The sequence below is a fragment of the Dipodomys spectabilis genome, unplaced genomic scaffold (genome assembly GCF_019054845.1).
Source record: "Dipodomys spectabilis isolate Male_0828 unplaced genomic scaffold, ASM1905484v1 ptg000152l, whole genome shotgun sequence".
NCBI lineage: Eukaryota > Metazoa > Chordata > Mammalia > Rodentia > Heteromyidae > Dipodomys > Dipodomys spectabilis.
This window is the reverse complement of record NW_024870829.1, coordinates 1-13,564: the sequence shown is the minus strand read 5'-3', so window position 1 is coordinate 13,564 and position 13,564 is coordinate 1. Positions and strand designations below refer to the sequence as shown.

General features: G+C 34.5%; 1 non-coding gene across 1 annotated transcript; it reads left to right on the top strand.

The window, feature by feature from the left end:
* Positions 1–3,987: 3,987 nt before the first annotated feature.
* Positions 3,988–4,093, top strand: LOC122118468. The gene has a single exon (XR_006149373.1). It is a non-coding gene; the product is annotated as a U6 spliceosomal RNA (small nuclear RNA).
* Positions 4,094–13,564: the final 9,471 nt, after the last annotated feature.

The following is a 13,564-nucleotide window of genomic DNA, read 5'->3' as shown; positions in this document are numbered from 1 at the left end:
GAAAACTCTCATTAATCATTGCAAGAATGGTCACTGGGAAATAAATATAATGATAATGCTCTAGTTACTATTCATTATCACATTTTCCCTTTACTTGTTAGTGAAAACTGAATTTTATACTAAAAGTTTCCTATTTATAAAACTAATAATAATCAGAACAAAATACTGACCCTAATCTTAATCCAAATTATATGTCAATACTAACACAAACACAAGTACACTAGTTTTCACTCATCCTAACTTGATTCAAATAAGCCTTCAAAAATAGGTTTCAATTTTTTTGGGGGGGAGGGTCCAGTTGTGGGGCCTGGACTCTGGGCCTGGGCCCTGTCCCTCAGCTCTTTAGCTCAAAGATAGCGCTCTACCACTTGAGCCACAGCGCCACTTCTGGCTTTTTTCTTTTTGCTTATGTGGTGCTGAGGAATCAAACACAGGGCCTTATTACATGCAAGCAAGCGCTCTACCACTGAGCCACCTTCCCATCCCAGGTTTCAATTTTTTTTCCTTTGCTATGTCCTTTGCAAAGCAGAAGCTCTGCAATTTAATACAATCCCATTTGTCCAAACTTTCTTTGATTTCTTGTGCTTGTGGGTCTCTATTAAGAAAATTTCAGCCTCTGCACAGGAGACCTTGGGTATGTCCTACTCCAATCTGTAATGTTTTCAGTGTGTCTGCTTTGACTCCGAGGTCTTTGATACAGGATGATATATAAGGATATAGTTTTAGTTTTCTATGAGTGATTAACCAATTTTGCCAGCATTTTTACTGAAGAAGCTCAGTAGTGTACAGAGAGGTTACAGTTACATAAGTAAGGTAATGAGTGCATATCTTATTGAGCATTGTTGCCACCTCCTTTGTTTTTCCCCTACTATTCCTTACCTTCAACCATCCCAAACAACTCCCTCTAATAGTATCTTGCAAATCTCATTGCTACAATGGGTCAACCTGTATCTTTTCCTTGCATGTTAAATGAAGAAATGCTGGCTTGTTTCATGCTGATTCTACTTGTGTAGACTTAAAAACACTTTCAAAGTCCAAAAGCATATAAATGAAATGCACTCCATTTTTGTCAGTTGGTATAATTGTGTTCTACACATTTATTGACAGGTTACAAATTATTCTCAAATTTTAATACATAAAAAACTTTCTTTTTTTCTCATTTTCGTTGCCAGGACATCAGCACGACCTCAGTCAGAATTGCTCACTTTAAACTTTTCATATGGGTTGGTTAAATTTTGACCTGCACTCCGGTCTTCTGGGGAGTCACTCATCTGCTTAGGAATTGATGCTCACTGTTGGAAAAGAGCCCAAGGAAGGATGCCATTTAAAGCCTTATAACTTTATCCTTAACAAGGATATTGTCCTGCTACTTTGGCTGTTGAGAGTGTCTACAAGAGCAAGCATTCCATGGGGAGCAGGGAGACACCATATGACCTATACGTATTGAGATTTCCGAGTTACTTGCTATCACTTGTCCTGCATTTTTCAAGTCCAATCTCTCTAAACGTACCAGTTGGAAGAGATAAGAGGAGTGGTAAAAGAACTCTTAGAGACGAATACATCTTCAACACATTTGTTTCCAAGCATTCTGTCTAAGGCATATTCAACAACTAGTGAAACCTGTGTTGGCTATATCTATGTGTCTTTTTCCATTTGTGCATGTGTACATGTGTGTACGTATGTGTGCATTTGTGTGTATAGTAACATTCATGTGTATATATATGGGCCAATATTCATATATATGCATATATAAATAAAAATACATATATATATGTATATATATATATGTATATATATATATACATATATATATATATATATATATATATATATATATCAGGTGTTCAGTGATTTAATCTAGAGTTCCCAGCACATTGTCCTTATCAAAAAGTGTACATGATAAACTGCTCTAAGCATCTGTGTTATATGAGGGGTATCCTTTGTACACACTTCCCCCATTAACTTGTTTTTCATCACTGTGAACAACTTCAGCCTACTTTCCCATAGGATAGCTTTGTTTTTGTTACTTACTGATAATAAAAGAAAAAGGTTGTTTGTAAATGAAAAAGAACTTTTAGGTCCCAGGCTAAAAGTATATTATCAGTCCCAATGATTCGTATGAGATAAAATTTATAATAGCACTAAAAGTGAAAAGGAATTCCTAGATCTGTTGTTTTGCCATTTAGAATGGCAAAGAATAATTTCACGTCACTGTTATAACTCTTAAAGAATGCAAGGGTAACTGATGGTCCCTATCATGTTCCCACAAAACCAGTGGATCCTGAAGGATAATAGTAGACCAGCAGAAATTCTAAGTAGCAGACATGGAGCATGAAAGAGAAAGAGCAGAAATGAAGAGAGTGAAAGAGAGAGAAAAATATCATAATATTAAAGTGCATAACAGATAAACAAGAGGTGTATGAGGATATTCATACTGCTATTTTGAGACTCTACATGTACATTTGAAGGTATTTGATGTATGATAACGCATCAATATAAAATATGAAGTGATTTTGATAATAAATAAAAATGGCTCAGAAGAAATTATAAATGCAAAAACAGTCTTCACAGAAGCAAACTATCAGAAATATTTCTTGACTTTGAAAAGGATAAATTGGCTGTAGTTAGTATAAATTTAGAAGTATGACAATTCACAAAAATATAAAAATGTGTTCACATATTTCATTATATAACCCAAAGCAGAAAGCAAATATTGTTCAGATGATTTTTTAAATCACAGTTTCTCAGGAGCTGGGAAGGTGGCTCAGTGGTAGAGTGCTTGCCTTGCATGCATGAGGTCCTGGATTTCATTCCTCAGCACGACATAAGCAGAAAAAGATGAAAGTGCTGCTGTGGATCAAGTGATAGCGCTAGCCTTGAGCTGAAGAGCTGAGGGACACTACCCAAGACCCAGAGTTCAAGCCCCACAACCAACAAAACCAAAGCAAAAAACAAAACAAAACAAAACACAGTTTCTCAATTTTGTGGCCTCAACACTGTAATACCACTACTTTAGCCTAGGGTTAAGATTTTAGGTGTGGACATTTATCAACACTCCTGATTCAGACTCTACTTGATATAATTTTTAATCAATATTTTGTTTTTAGTTTTGCTATTTGTAAATTCACATGCACCTATGAAAAATGGAGTGGCCATCCCAATAATATTTTCAAAGTACCTCTTAATCACGACTCACAAAAAGTTGTATTATATTATGACAAGGAAAAAATGCTATAAATAAAGAAAACAATAATTATATATTAATGATTACTAAAATAAAAAACAAAACAATTACCAGGGTTTTCAGTATTTGAAAAGTACATAGTAGATTTTACTATTTTCTCATATTCCTGTACATTTGAAACTGGATAAAGCTATGAGTAGCCTTTAAATTTACCCACTAAGATTACTCTTTTTAGATAATCTCATCATGTGTATGTGGCTTTTATCATTATTTGTTCATCACTAACATATAACTTAAGAGAGCCCTAAAGATTTATCAGAAACTGTGTACTTAAATTCTTAACTCTTCACTCTGCTTCTTTACACAGTCTTTGCAACTTCTCATTAGCAAAGTTTCTATAAACTCTGAAATGTACATACTTAGTAGTACATGCTACCGGAAATATTATATACTTTATCGAAAAAATTTATGACCTACCAGTCTTAATTTTGCATATATAAGCAAATCCCAAAATGAAACATATTTAAATCATTAAAACTTTTAACAAACCTTAACATTTGCTGCAATGATCATTATGACAGGTGCCTTGTGTAGAATAATTGAATTCCTCCTCCTACACATCTCATGAACAACAAATATCTGGAATTATTTTGTATTTGTCATGTCAATATTGACTTTATTCTTAAATGTGTGCTTATGTAAGAAATACATGGTTGCAAAATTTCACAATTTTTTGAACTTACTTTTTGTTGAATTGTCTAGTTTAAGACAATCAATTACAATTTATATATAAAAAATGTTCTGTGCTCAATTTGTCTGCACATACACTAAAATTGGAACATACAGAGAAGATTAGCATGGTCCCTGCACAAGGATGACACGCAAATTAATGAATCGTTCCATATTTTTACACCAACAGATGCTGGATGGGATGTGGCCAGAAGGGAAGCCTACCGCACTCTTGGTGGGAGTGTAAACTTGTTCATACATTTTGGAAAGCGGTTTGGGGCTTCCTCAAAAGACTCCACATAGAGCTCCCCTGTTACACAGCAATCCCACTTTTGGGAATTCACCCAAATGATCACAAATAAGTCCGTGCTAAAACTACCACCACAACAACGTTTATTGTAGCATTATTTGCCATAGCTAAGATACGGAACCAACCCCGATGCCCCTCAGTAGAAGAATGGATCAAGAAAACGTTCTGTGTGTGTGTGTGTGTGTGTGTGTGTGTGTGAATGTACACTTACACAACCACTTTGGAAAGCAATCTGGTGAGTCCTCAGAAAGCTAATTATTGACCTTCCTTATGGCTCACTCATACCACTTCTAGGCATCTATTCTGAACAACAGGTACCAATATTCAAGGATACATGCACCTCCATGTTTATTGCAGCACTATTCACAATATACAGGATATGAAAACAACCCATATGTCCCACCAGAGATGAATAGATCCAAAAACTGTGGTAACTATACACAACGGAATATGTTCTAGCCATTAGAAAGACAAAATAATGGCATTAGCAGGGAAATCAATCAAGCTACAGGAAATCATGTTGAGCGAGGTAAGACAAAAGCAAAGAGACAAACAGCACATGGTCTCCACGGTAAGTGGATGTTAAATCCAAAATGTAAGGTGATACAACAAAATTAACAACACTTAAGAAACCAAGGACTTCCACTCATCTGGTCGAATCACTACTAAATATCCTCATTCTGCTGATCATATTTGCACACTGAAGGGAAACCAGGAAGACGACACAGAACTAGAGGGAATCAGGGAAATACATACAACAGTGGGATCCATCAGCTGCACTGGACATTGACCAAAATGAACTAAGCAACTCAATGTCACTGAAGGGAAGGAGGGAACAAGTGGGAAAGAGGGAACAGCAGACACTACACAAAACAAAAGAAATATACATATTTCAAAACAAAAAACTATACATATGGAGGAAATAACTCTATTGCAAAGCTCATAGAACTCATAAGTATTGTAAACCATGATAGACAATTTGCTCCATCAAAGTTAGAATGTGTTTGTGACTTTAACTAAGCATCACTATCCCACAATATTGTGAAATATGGGAAATTATGTAATCATTTAATCACAATAAAAACATTTGAAAAAATGATGAAGGTGGAAAACTAAGTTGCTCTAAAAAACAAAAAAGGAAAATGTTCTGTGTGTATATGTGTGTACACACACACATATACTATATATATACATATATATGTGTATATATATTAATTCTATGCCTCCATCAGAAAGAATGACATCGCCCAATTTTTAGGAAATGGAAAGACTTGGAAAAAAATTATATTAACTGATGTAAGCCAAGTCCAAAGAAACATAGGTCCCATGCTATCCCTTATTTACAATGACTAGTATATGTCTGGGATAAGCAGAAAAGTTGAAAAGCTATGTGTATATGACTACATAAGTAGATGTTAAGCTAAATGACCCCCAAGATAGAGACACAAGTGGTTTTTTCTTTCTTGCTGTTGTTTCTCACATATTTATAATGTGCAACGTGATTTCTTTTTTTTTTTTTTTCTGTGTTCCTTCCCAACAATATAACCCCTGTTTTCACTTTACTTGATGTTGGTGCACCTGCATCTTGTATATACACTTCTCTAATTTGGGGAAAGAAAGGGACAAAACGGCATGCTTAAATAGGAATACAGTTTGACCCATTGTATAACAATAGATGCACAAGACAATATTTTGAAGAATGAATTTTACAATTTAGGCTGGGGACATTGGGTGGGGCTTGGAGGTGTGAGGAGTGTACTTGTGGAGGTGGAAGGGAAGGAATGGTGGGGGAAAAACAAAGGAGGAGGTAACAATGCTTGATAGGAAATGTACTTATTACTTTGCTCATGTAACTATAACCATTCTGTACAGTATTTTTACAACAAAAAATGTATAAAAATGTTTTGAGATGGAAGAGTTTATTTTGCCTATTTTACCCAAATAATATTGTTAACAAATAAATTAATGCAAAACACTGATATGAAGATATTTTGAAAAAGTGAGTGTGTGTGCATTCCTGCGTGTTGGCATGCTCAGAGTTTGAAATCAGGGCTTCAAGGTCTCGCTATGTCTTTCTCTCTAGATTGGTGAGCTACTATATGAGCTACATCTCCATTCCTGGCCCTTTGTTAGTTCATTAAAATTTTTGAAAAATAATCTCATGAATTTATTTTGCCCTGATTGTCTTCCAAATGTTATCCACAGATCTCAGGCCCCTGAGTAGGTATCCCGAGTAGTTAGGATTACAGGTGTGACAAACCAGCACAAGGCTTTCAGAATAATTTTGAAAGTAGAAGAAAATTTACTTCACAGTGGCCTGTTTTATCCTTTCCTAGTTTTAAAGCATTTTGGAGTGATTATATGTGAATTTTTTCATTCTTGAATTCTTAAAATACAGTAAGTGATGATATTTAAAAGATTTAGTACTTTTTAAAAACGATACGGGAACTTTAAATAAAAAATAAAATAAAATATATGAGAGCAGCGATACAGGAGATGCGACTGGGGGAAATACTGTAGTATCGTAGAGTAGAAGAGCTGTGGAAAGGAGTAATTTTACATTAACATAGCAAGTAATAAACTAGCATACAGCTTTTCAGCCTCATGTCATTAAAAATTTAAACAAAATGCATAATCAGCAAACCAATAGAGATAAAATAGAAAACTAAACAATTAAGATGAAGAGATGACTTGGACCAAGAATAACAAATGACACAATTAGGAAACAAATAACAAGCTGCTGGGCTAGGAAGGTGACTCAGTGGTAGAGTGCTTGCCGTGCATGCCTGCGGCCCTGGGTTTGATTCCTCAGCACCACATAAGCCAAAAAAAAGACAAGCTGGAAGTGGTGCTGTGTCTCAAGTTGTACAGCGCTAGCCTTGAGCTGAAATGCTGAGGCAGAGCGCCCAGGCCCAGAGTTCAGGCCCCACGATCGGACCCAAAAAATAAAATAAAAAAAAAAACAAGCTAATAAGTTTAAAAATGATCACCCTTAATTCTATTGAGTTGTTTAGATCACAATTTGTTAGAAGTATAATTCAAATCAGAGTTTAATAGTATATCATTTTAATAATAGTTACTTATTGATTTCTTAATATTGAATGTTTAATATATAATTTTAATTTCAGCAGCTATAGAAAAGAAGAAAGTGAAAATAATTTTAATAATATATTTATGAATTGTAAAATTGAGAAGCATTAGAGTTTAAACAAATAACATATCATTATTGCTTCATTTCTGTAATTTAATGTAATAATTCAAAGTGTATTCTACACTTAGCACTCATCTTAACATCAAGTAATAAATTATTGCACATGACTCTTGGTATTAGTTGAAAGGGTTCATCACTGTGGTAAAATTCACACCACATAGTACACGAGGGTATGACCCCTCTCATATAGCTTAAATTGTGGAAATTTGATTTCTACATGCATGTTAAATTCTTGTCTAGGTGACATCTATAAAATTATTTACAATTATATATACGGGGACTGTTTCAGATGATTCTTGAAAGTCATATTCATTAATTAAATTTTTATTATTTGATACCAAATAAATATTTACAGAGAGACTGAATTTTTGTGTAGATGATCGTGTATGTGTGCCAGATTATATGTATTAAGGCTTATTTTGTATTCCTGACATTGTTTCTAGAGTTGGATTTATTTGTCCATTATGGGTTAAGTGTATTATATTGGATCTAGGAAAGTAAACTGAATGTTTATTCCATTAATCCTTTGTCTAATCCCAATATAAATTATCCATGCGTTTAAAGTAATGAAAATAACAATAGATAAAAGCAAGATAAATCAGTCTGTAGTAGACAAATATTTACACCATTGAGAGTTGGTCCTCTTTTACACTACAGAATATTCTTGGGAATATGTGCTCCAGGCTGACCACAACTGAAGTTTATTACGGTTTGATCTATCATAAGAGAAGGAAGGAAAGGTAACCTTCCTTCCAAATATCTGATCCCAGGAATGTGCTCTGCTTTGTGGTGCATACTTGGAAATGAACATTTTTCACAGTCAACCTTGAAAAGCCATCTAGATAGATGACTTCTGTAAGTGGTTATAAAGCATTATTGATGGCTTTGCAAGGATGCCTGATTGCCTCATTTTGAGACAATTAACAGGAATTTAGTCAATTGTTCTTTGTATCTTTAGGAGAAAAACCCATTGACTCTAGGCCAGGGGATCACAGGGGCCCAGAGAAACTACTACCTTGAATAGTAATCCTAGACATCTAAAACAAAACACACACACACATACACTCCAGTAAGCACAGCCAGGCAGGGTTGCTATCATAGCCTACATGAAGTCAGGCAAAAAACAGAAGCTGAGAATCATTTAGCTGATAACTAATATATTTTTTATAAGGCAGACTCAAATGAGACTCCAGAGAAAGGACAGAAAGACTGACCAGGGAGACTAAAATTGGTCACACAAAGATTGGAATGTAGAATTCCTTGTAGAACAAATAAATCATAGAACGCTTGTGCATGTAAGAACAAGAAAGAAGACCAAATTCCAGAAAGGCACATTTTCTTAGAAGTCAGCTTAATCAATTATCAGTGCAAATCTTTGAACTCTTAAATATTTGACCACATGTGGGAGAAGGTTGAAAAGAAAGAAAATTTCATCACTCTATTAGGAAGTCCAATATCACATTAGGAAGTAATCAAGCACAGATTTGTAATAAAAAGAGAAAACAATTATTCAAAATGAGGGTTTCATTTCTTTTGATGTAAAAGTTCTTAAATTAGCTGCTAGCAAATACCGTACAATTGATCCAGTCCCCCAGCTGAGTTAATATTGATTGCAGTATTACCACATGAAGGAAAAGAGAAAATTTACAAATGTTTGATGAAATGAGGTGAAGGTGATGTGTTCTAATAGTAATATCTGAGGTTTAGACACAGGTGAAGAGGTGGATTTTCTTTTCTAAAAATCGTGCCAGTGAATCACAGCTGTAATCCTAGCTACTCAGGAAGCTGAGATCTGAGGACTACAGTTCAAAGACAGCCTGGGCAAGAAAGACTATTATTTCCATTTAACCATCAGAAAACCAGAAGTGGCACTGTCGCTCAAGTGGTAGAGCACCCACCTTGAGTTGAAGAGTTCAGGGACAGTGCCCAAGTCCAGACTTCAAGCCCCTCGAACAGCAACAAGAAAAAATATCCTTTTCATGGACTACGTACATCTCTTCCTAACATTCAACAAAGGAGCCATTTTATCACCCACTACATTTGAGTCCTAATCTAGCTACTGCATATATATTGATTTGGTATCTTATATAAAACGGTTCATATTTGCGGAAACAAATACCAGCAGTGGTAATTTTTTTCCAGTCCTTGAACTATGGGCCTGAGCCCTGATCATGTATATACTGGTAGCTTTCATGTGAGCTTGTTTGTTATTTATTGTATTACTGCCCATAAGGGGAATTACTGGGTCTTAAGGGAGATCTACATTTACTCTTTTCAGAAAACTCCGTACTGCATTCCACAGTGGTTGAACATGTTTAATTTCCCATCAACAGTGCAATCGAGTTCCCAATTGGCTACATCCATGCCAGCGTTTGCTATTGTTAGTTTTCTTAGTAATGGCCATTATAATGGACGAGGTAGAATCTGTCTTGTTTACTTATAGATTTGTATGCATCTTCTAGCTACAATATATGAATGAATCCATGAAAACTATATTGCTCTGAGTCTGCATTCCTTTCTCTTTTCTCTTAATATAATTTTCCCAAACCTTTCATTTTCCTTACCACTGGTGAAAAGTCATCTTTCTGATGGGTGAATATAATTCCATTGTGTGTGTGTGTGTGTGTGTGTGTGTGTGTGAGTGTTTGTGTGTGTAAGATGACTATAGGCCCATGAATTCATTTCTAAGCTTTCTGTTTCATCTGTAATTTTGTAATTCCATATTATAGTTGCATTGCTTTCTCTTCTACATTGAAGAATATTGTTGGGATTTTGATGAGTATTGCCTTGCCAATTGTTTAGGGGAAATATTGCAGTTTTCAAAATGTTAATTCTTCCAACTAGGAACATTGAAAGACTTTCTATTTCCTTGAATCTCATTCAATTTCCCTTTTTATATTTTTAAAGTTTTCACATATAGGTCCTTCACGATTTTAGTTAATTAATTCCTAGTTTTGTTGTTGTTGTTTTGTTTTGTTTAGATTTGATTTGATTTTGAGGCTAGTATATGAGGTCGTTTTTTGGATTTCAGCGTGGATTTTCCCATTGTTGGTAACAGAAAAACTACTGATTCTTGTGGTTTTTATATCCTGCTACATTGATGAAGGTTAGCATCACATTTATTAACTTGAGGGAGGAATCCATAGGGTCCTTTAAATACAGGGTCATTTCATCTGTAAAAAGGGATAGTTTTACTTCTTCCCTATTTGGATCTGCTTTATGTTTTTCTCTTGTCTATTGCTCTTGCAAGAAAGTCCACTACCATATTGAAGAGTAGTAGAGAGTGAACATTCTTTTCTAATTCTTCATGTTAATGACTTCATGCTTCCACACTTAGCTAAATGCTTATTATCTCTATCATATACATACTCAGTTTAATATTGAGGAATGTTCCATGCATTCCTCGGTTCTCAGACCTTTTAATCATAAAGGGGTATTGGAGCTTGTTAAAAGCTATTTCTACACCCTATTGACGATCATTTGTTTTTTTGTCCCTGCTTCTGCTGATGGTTTGTATTATGTTTATTGACAAGAATATTGAATCAAATCGTATCCAAGATGAATCCTATTTGATCATACCATATGATTTTTTTTGTTATTTGGTGAAACTGGTTAGTGAGAATTTTATTAAGAAGTTCTGCATTAATGCTTATCAAAGAGTTTGGTTCATAGTTCTCTTTCTTGGTTGAATCCCTATGTGATTTGGGGAGGAGTCTAATTCTAGTTTCATAGAATGTGTTTGATAATGTGTCTCTCATAGATACTAGATGGATGCATCTTGGTTTTTGATACTGCTATCTAATCTATGTCTTCTATTTGGAAATTTAAGTCTATTGATATAGAGCGTTAAGACAGAAATATCTGAAATAAGTCCTGATATGTTATACACCTGTTATTAGGAGCTGTGCCTCATCTACTCTTAACATATTTACCTTGTTCTCTGGTAGGGAGCATTTTATATAAATAGTTCCTCTTCTTCTTGATCTTCTCTATTTAGTATATATTTGATTATATTCTATTCTGATAATTTGGTGGACATAGGTTGTTTCAAGTTTTCTTTGTCATGAAATATGTTTATATATACTTTAAATGTAAAGGAGAGTTGGCTTGGGACTGTATTCATGGTTGGTAGTTGTTTATCTTTAATGTTTGTCATATATAATGCCAGGCTTTCCTTTTTACCATATCAGCTAAGAAAGCTGTTTCTTATTCTGACTGTATATCCTTTATAAATAATCAATCTTTTCTCTATGGCATCTTTAAGAATCCTTTCCTTGATCTTTAATAATCCTCTAATGGATTATGATGTCATGGTGGATTGTTCAGTTCTAAAATTCTGATTGGTTTCTAAAGGCTTCTCTTCTCTGAATGAGCCTTTCTCTTTGGATGTTTGGCATGTTCTCTGCTAGAATTCTGTAATATGCTTCCCATCCATTTAGTTTCTTGCTCTTCTCCTTCCTGATACCTATCTCCCTGAAATTTGATCTTCTAACTGAGTCTTGAAGTTCTGGCAAGATCATTTCTTATTTCTTGGATTTGTTCTAAATGATTATTTCCTCTTTTCTATTAGATCTATTCTGTCTTTGACCCTGAGATTATCTTCTATCTCATCTATTTGCTGTGGAGACTTTCTACTCTGTTTTTGATTTCCCTGTCTTCTAATTGGTCATTTTTAGGGGTTCTGTCTCCTTATTAAAGCTTTGTTTTAGGTCTTGTATGGACTTTCTGTACATTTTTTCTTTGGTTGGGGGAGATGTAAGGGTTGTTTTATTAGCTGTGTCTTCTCTCATATCTTTTAACTAGGCATCCATTTTTTCTTGGACTCCCTTGCCTTCTCAGAATTTATTTATTTTTCTGTTTGAAGTCTCCATGAATTATTTTCCTAATGACTGGTTGGTCTCATCTTGTTCACAAATTTCCTTGTAGATGTTTTCTATCTTTCCATTAATCACATTTTTCAGCAGTATCTGTAATACATTTGATAACTATCTTCTAGGTCCTTGATTGTCTGTTCTAATGCCTGGTTAATTACTGTGTGAATTATACTACTTTGTCATCACTTTTCTTGTATTTTTCTGATTTGTTCTGTCCATTTGGAGGCTTTCTTTTGGGGGAGCTATGATATTAATATGTGACTCTCTATGTTCTTGGTTGATTTCCAGGGTCTTGGTTTGGTTTCCTGTTGTGATTTGTTTTTCTGGAATTGCATTTTTGTCGAGTCCATTAAGTGTAGGAATAGAAATCAGTTGTGGTGAGATGTTGTGATGTTAATATTTGTGGTTCCAGTGACCATTTGGACTGTCCAGTGGTATGGTGAATTGTCTATGTGTATGGATGTGGCTTTCTCTGATGTACACTTCTGTTCCTGCTTTTTTCCATGTTGCCCTTTTATTTCCACATTGCACATGTGCTTTTGAATGTGTTGCCCAGTGTATTCCTGGCTGGCACCTTTTCATAGATTTCTGTTTTCTTGTGAAGACGGTATGAAATCTTCTCATGAATTGTATGTCTATAATTATGTCTATATTTATAGCTACATAGCTATAATTATAGCTGATTTGATGTGACCCTCTAGACCTAGAGTACCTGCTAGGACTCTAAATCTCTGTTTCATTAGTGATTACTATGATAATTTTCTGTGGTTATTCTGTCATTGTTTTTCTCTTCCTCAGATTTATTTTTTATATTGTGGATTTTTTCACATAATTTAGGATTTTTGATTGTTGTATCAGGTTATTTTGTTTTCCTGCTTATACTACTTTGAAATAGTGATTTCAGGCTTGTAAGAGGAAACAGAAAGAGACAGAAATGTATGTTATTAAATTGAGAGAAAGAGAAGACATTTAAATCTATTTACTACAAGTAAATTAATATTAAGCAAAGCTAATGAAAATAATTACTTATTTACTCTTCAGAGGATGAGTATAGTACTCTTGGATATCTCAGAGGAAAAGAATTTAGACTCATTACAATTAATGACTTACACTGAAATTACTGGCTAAACGTTCTTCTTCAGAAAGGGAAAAGCTCCATTACTTCCATATTAGTATTATGAAATCATAATAGCTGCATGTTGAATTGTTTTCCCTTTGCTATTTTCAATTCCATTCTTCATCCATTATGTATCTAT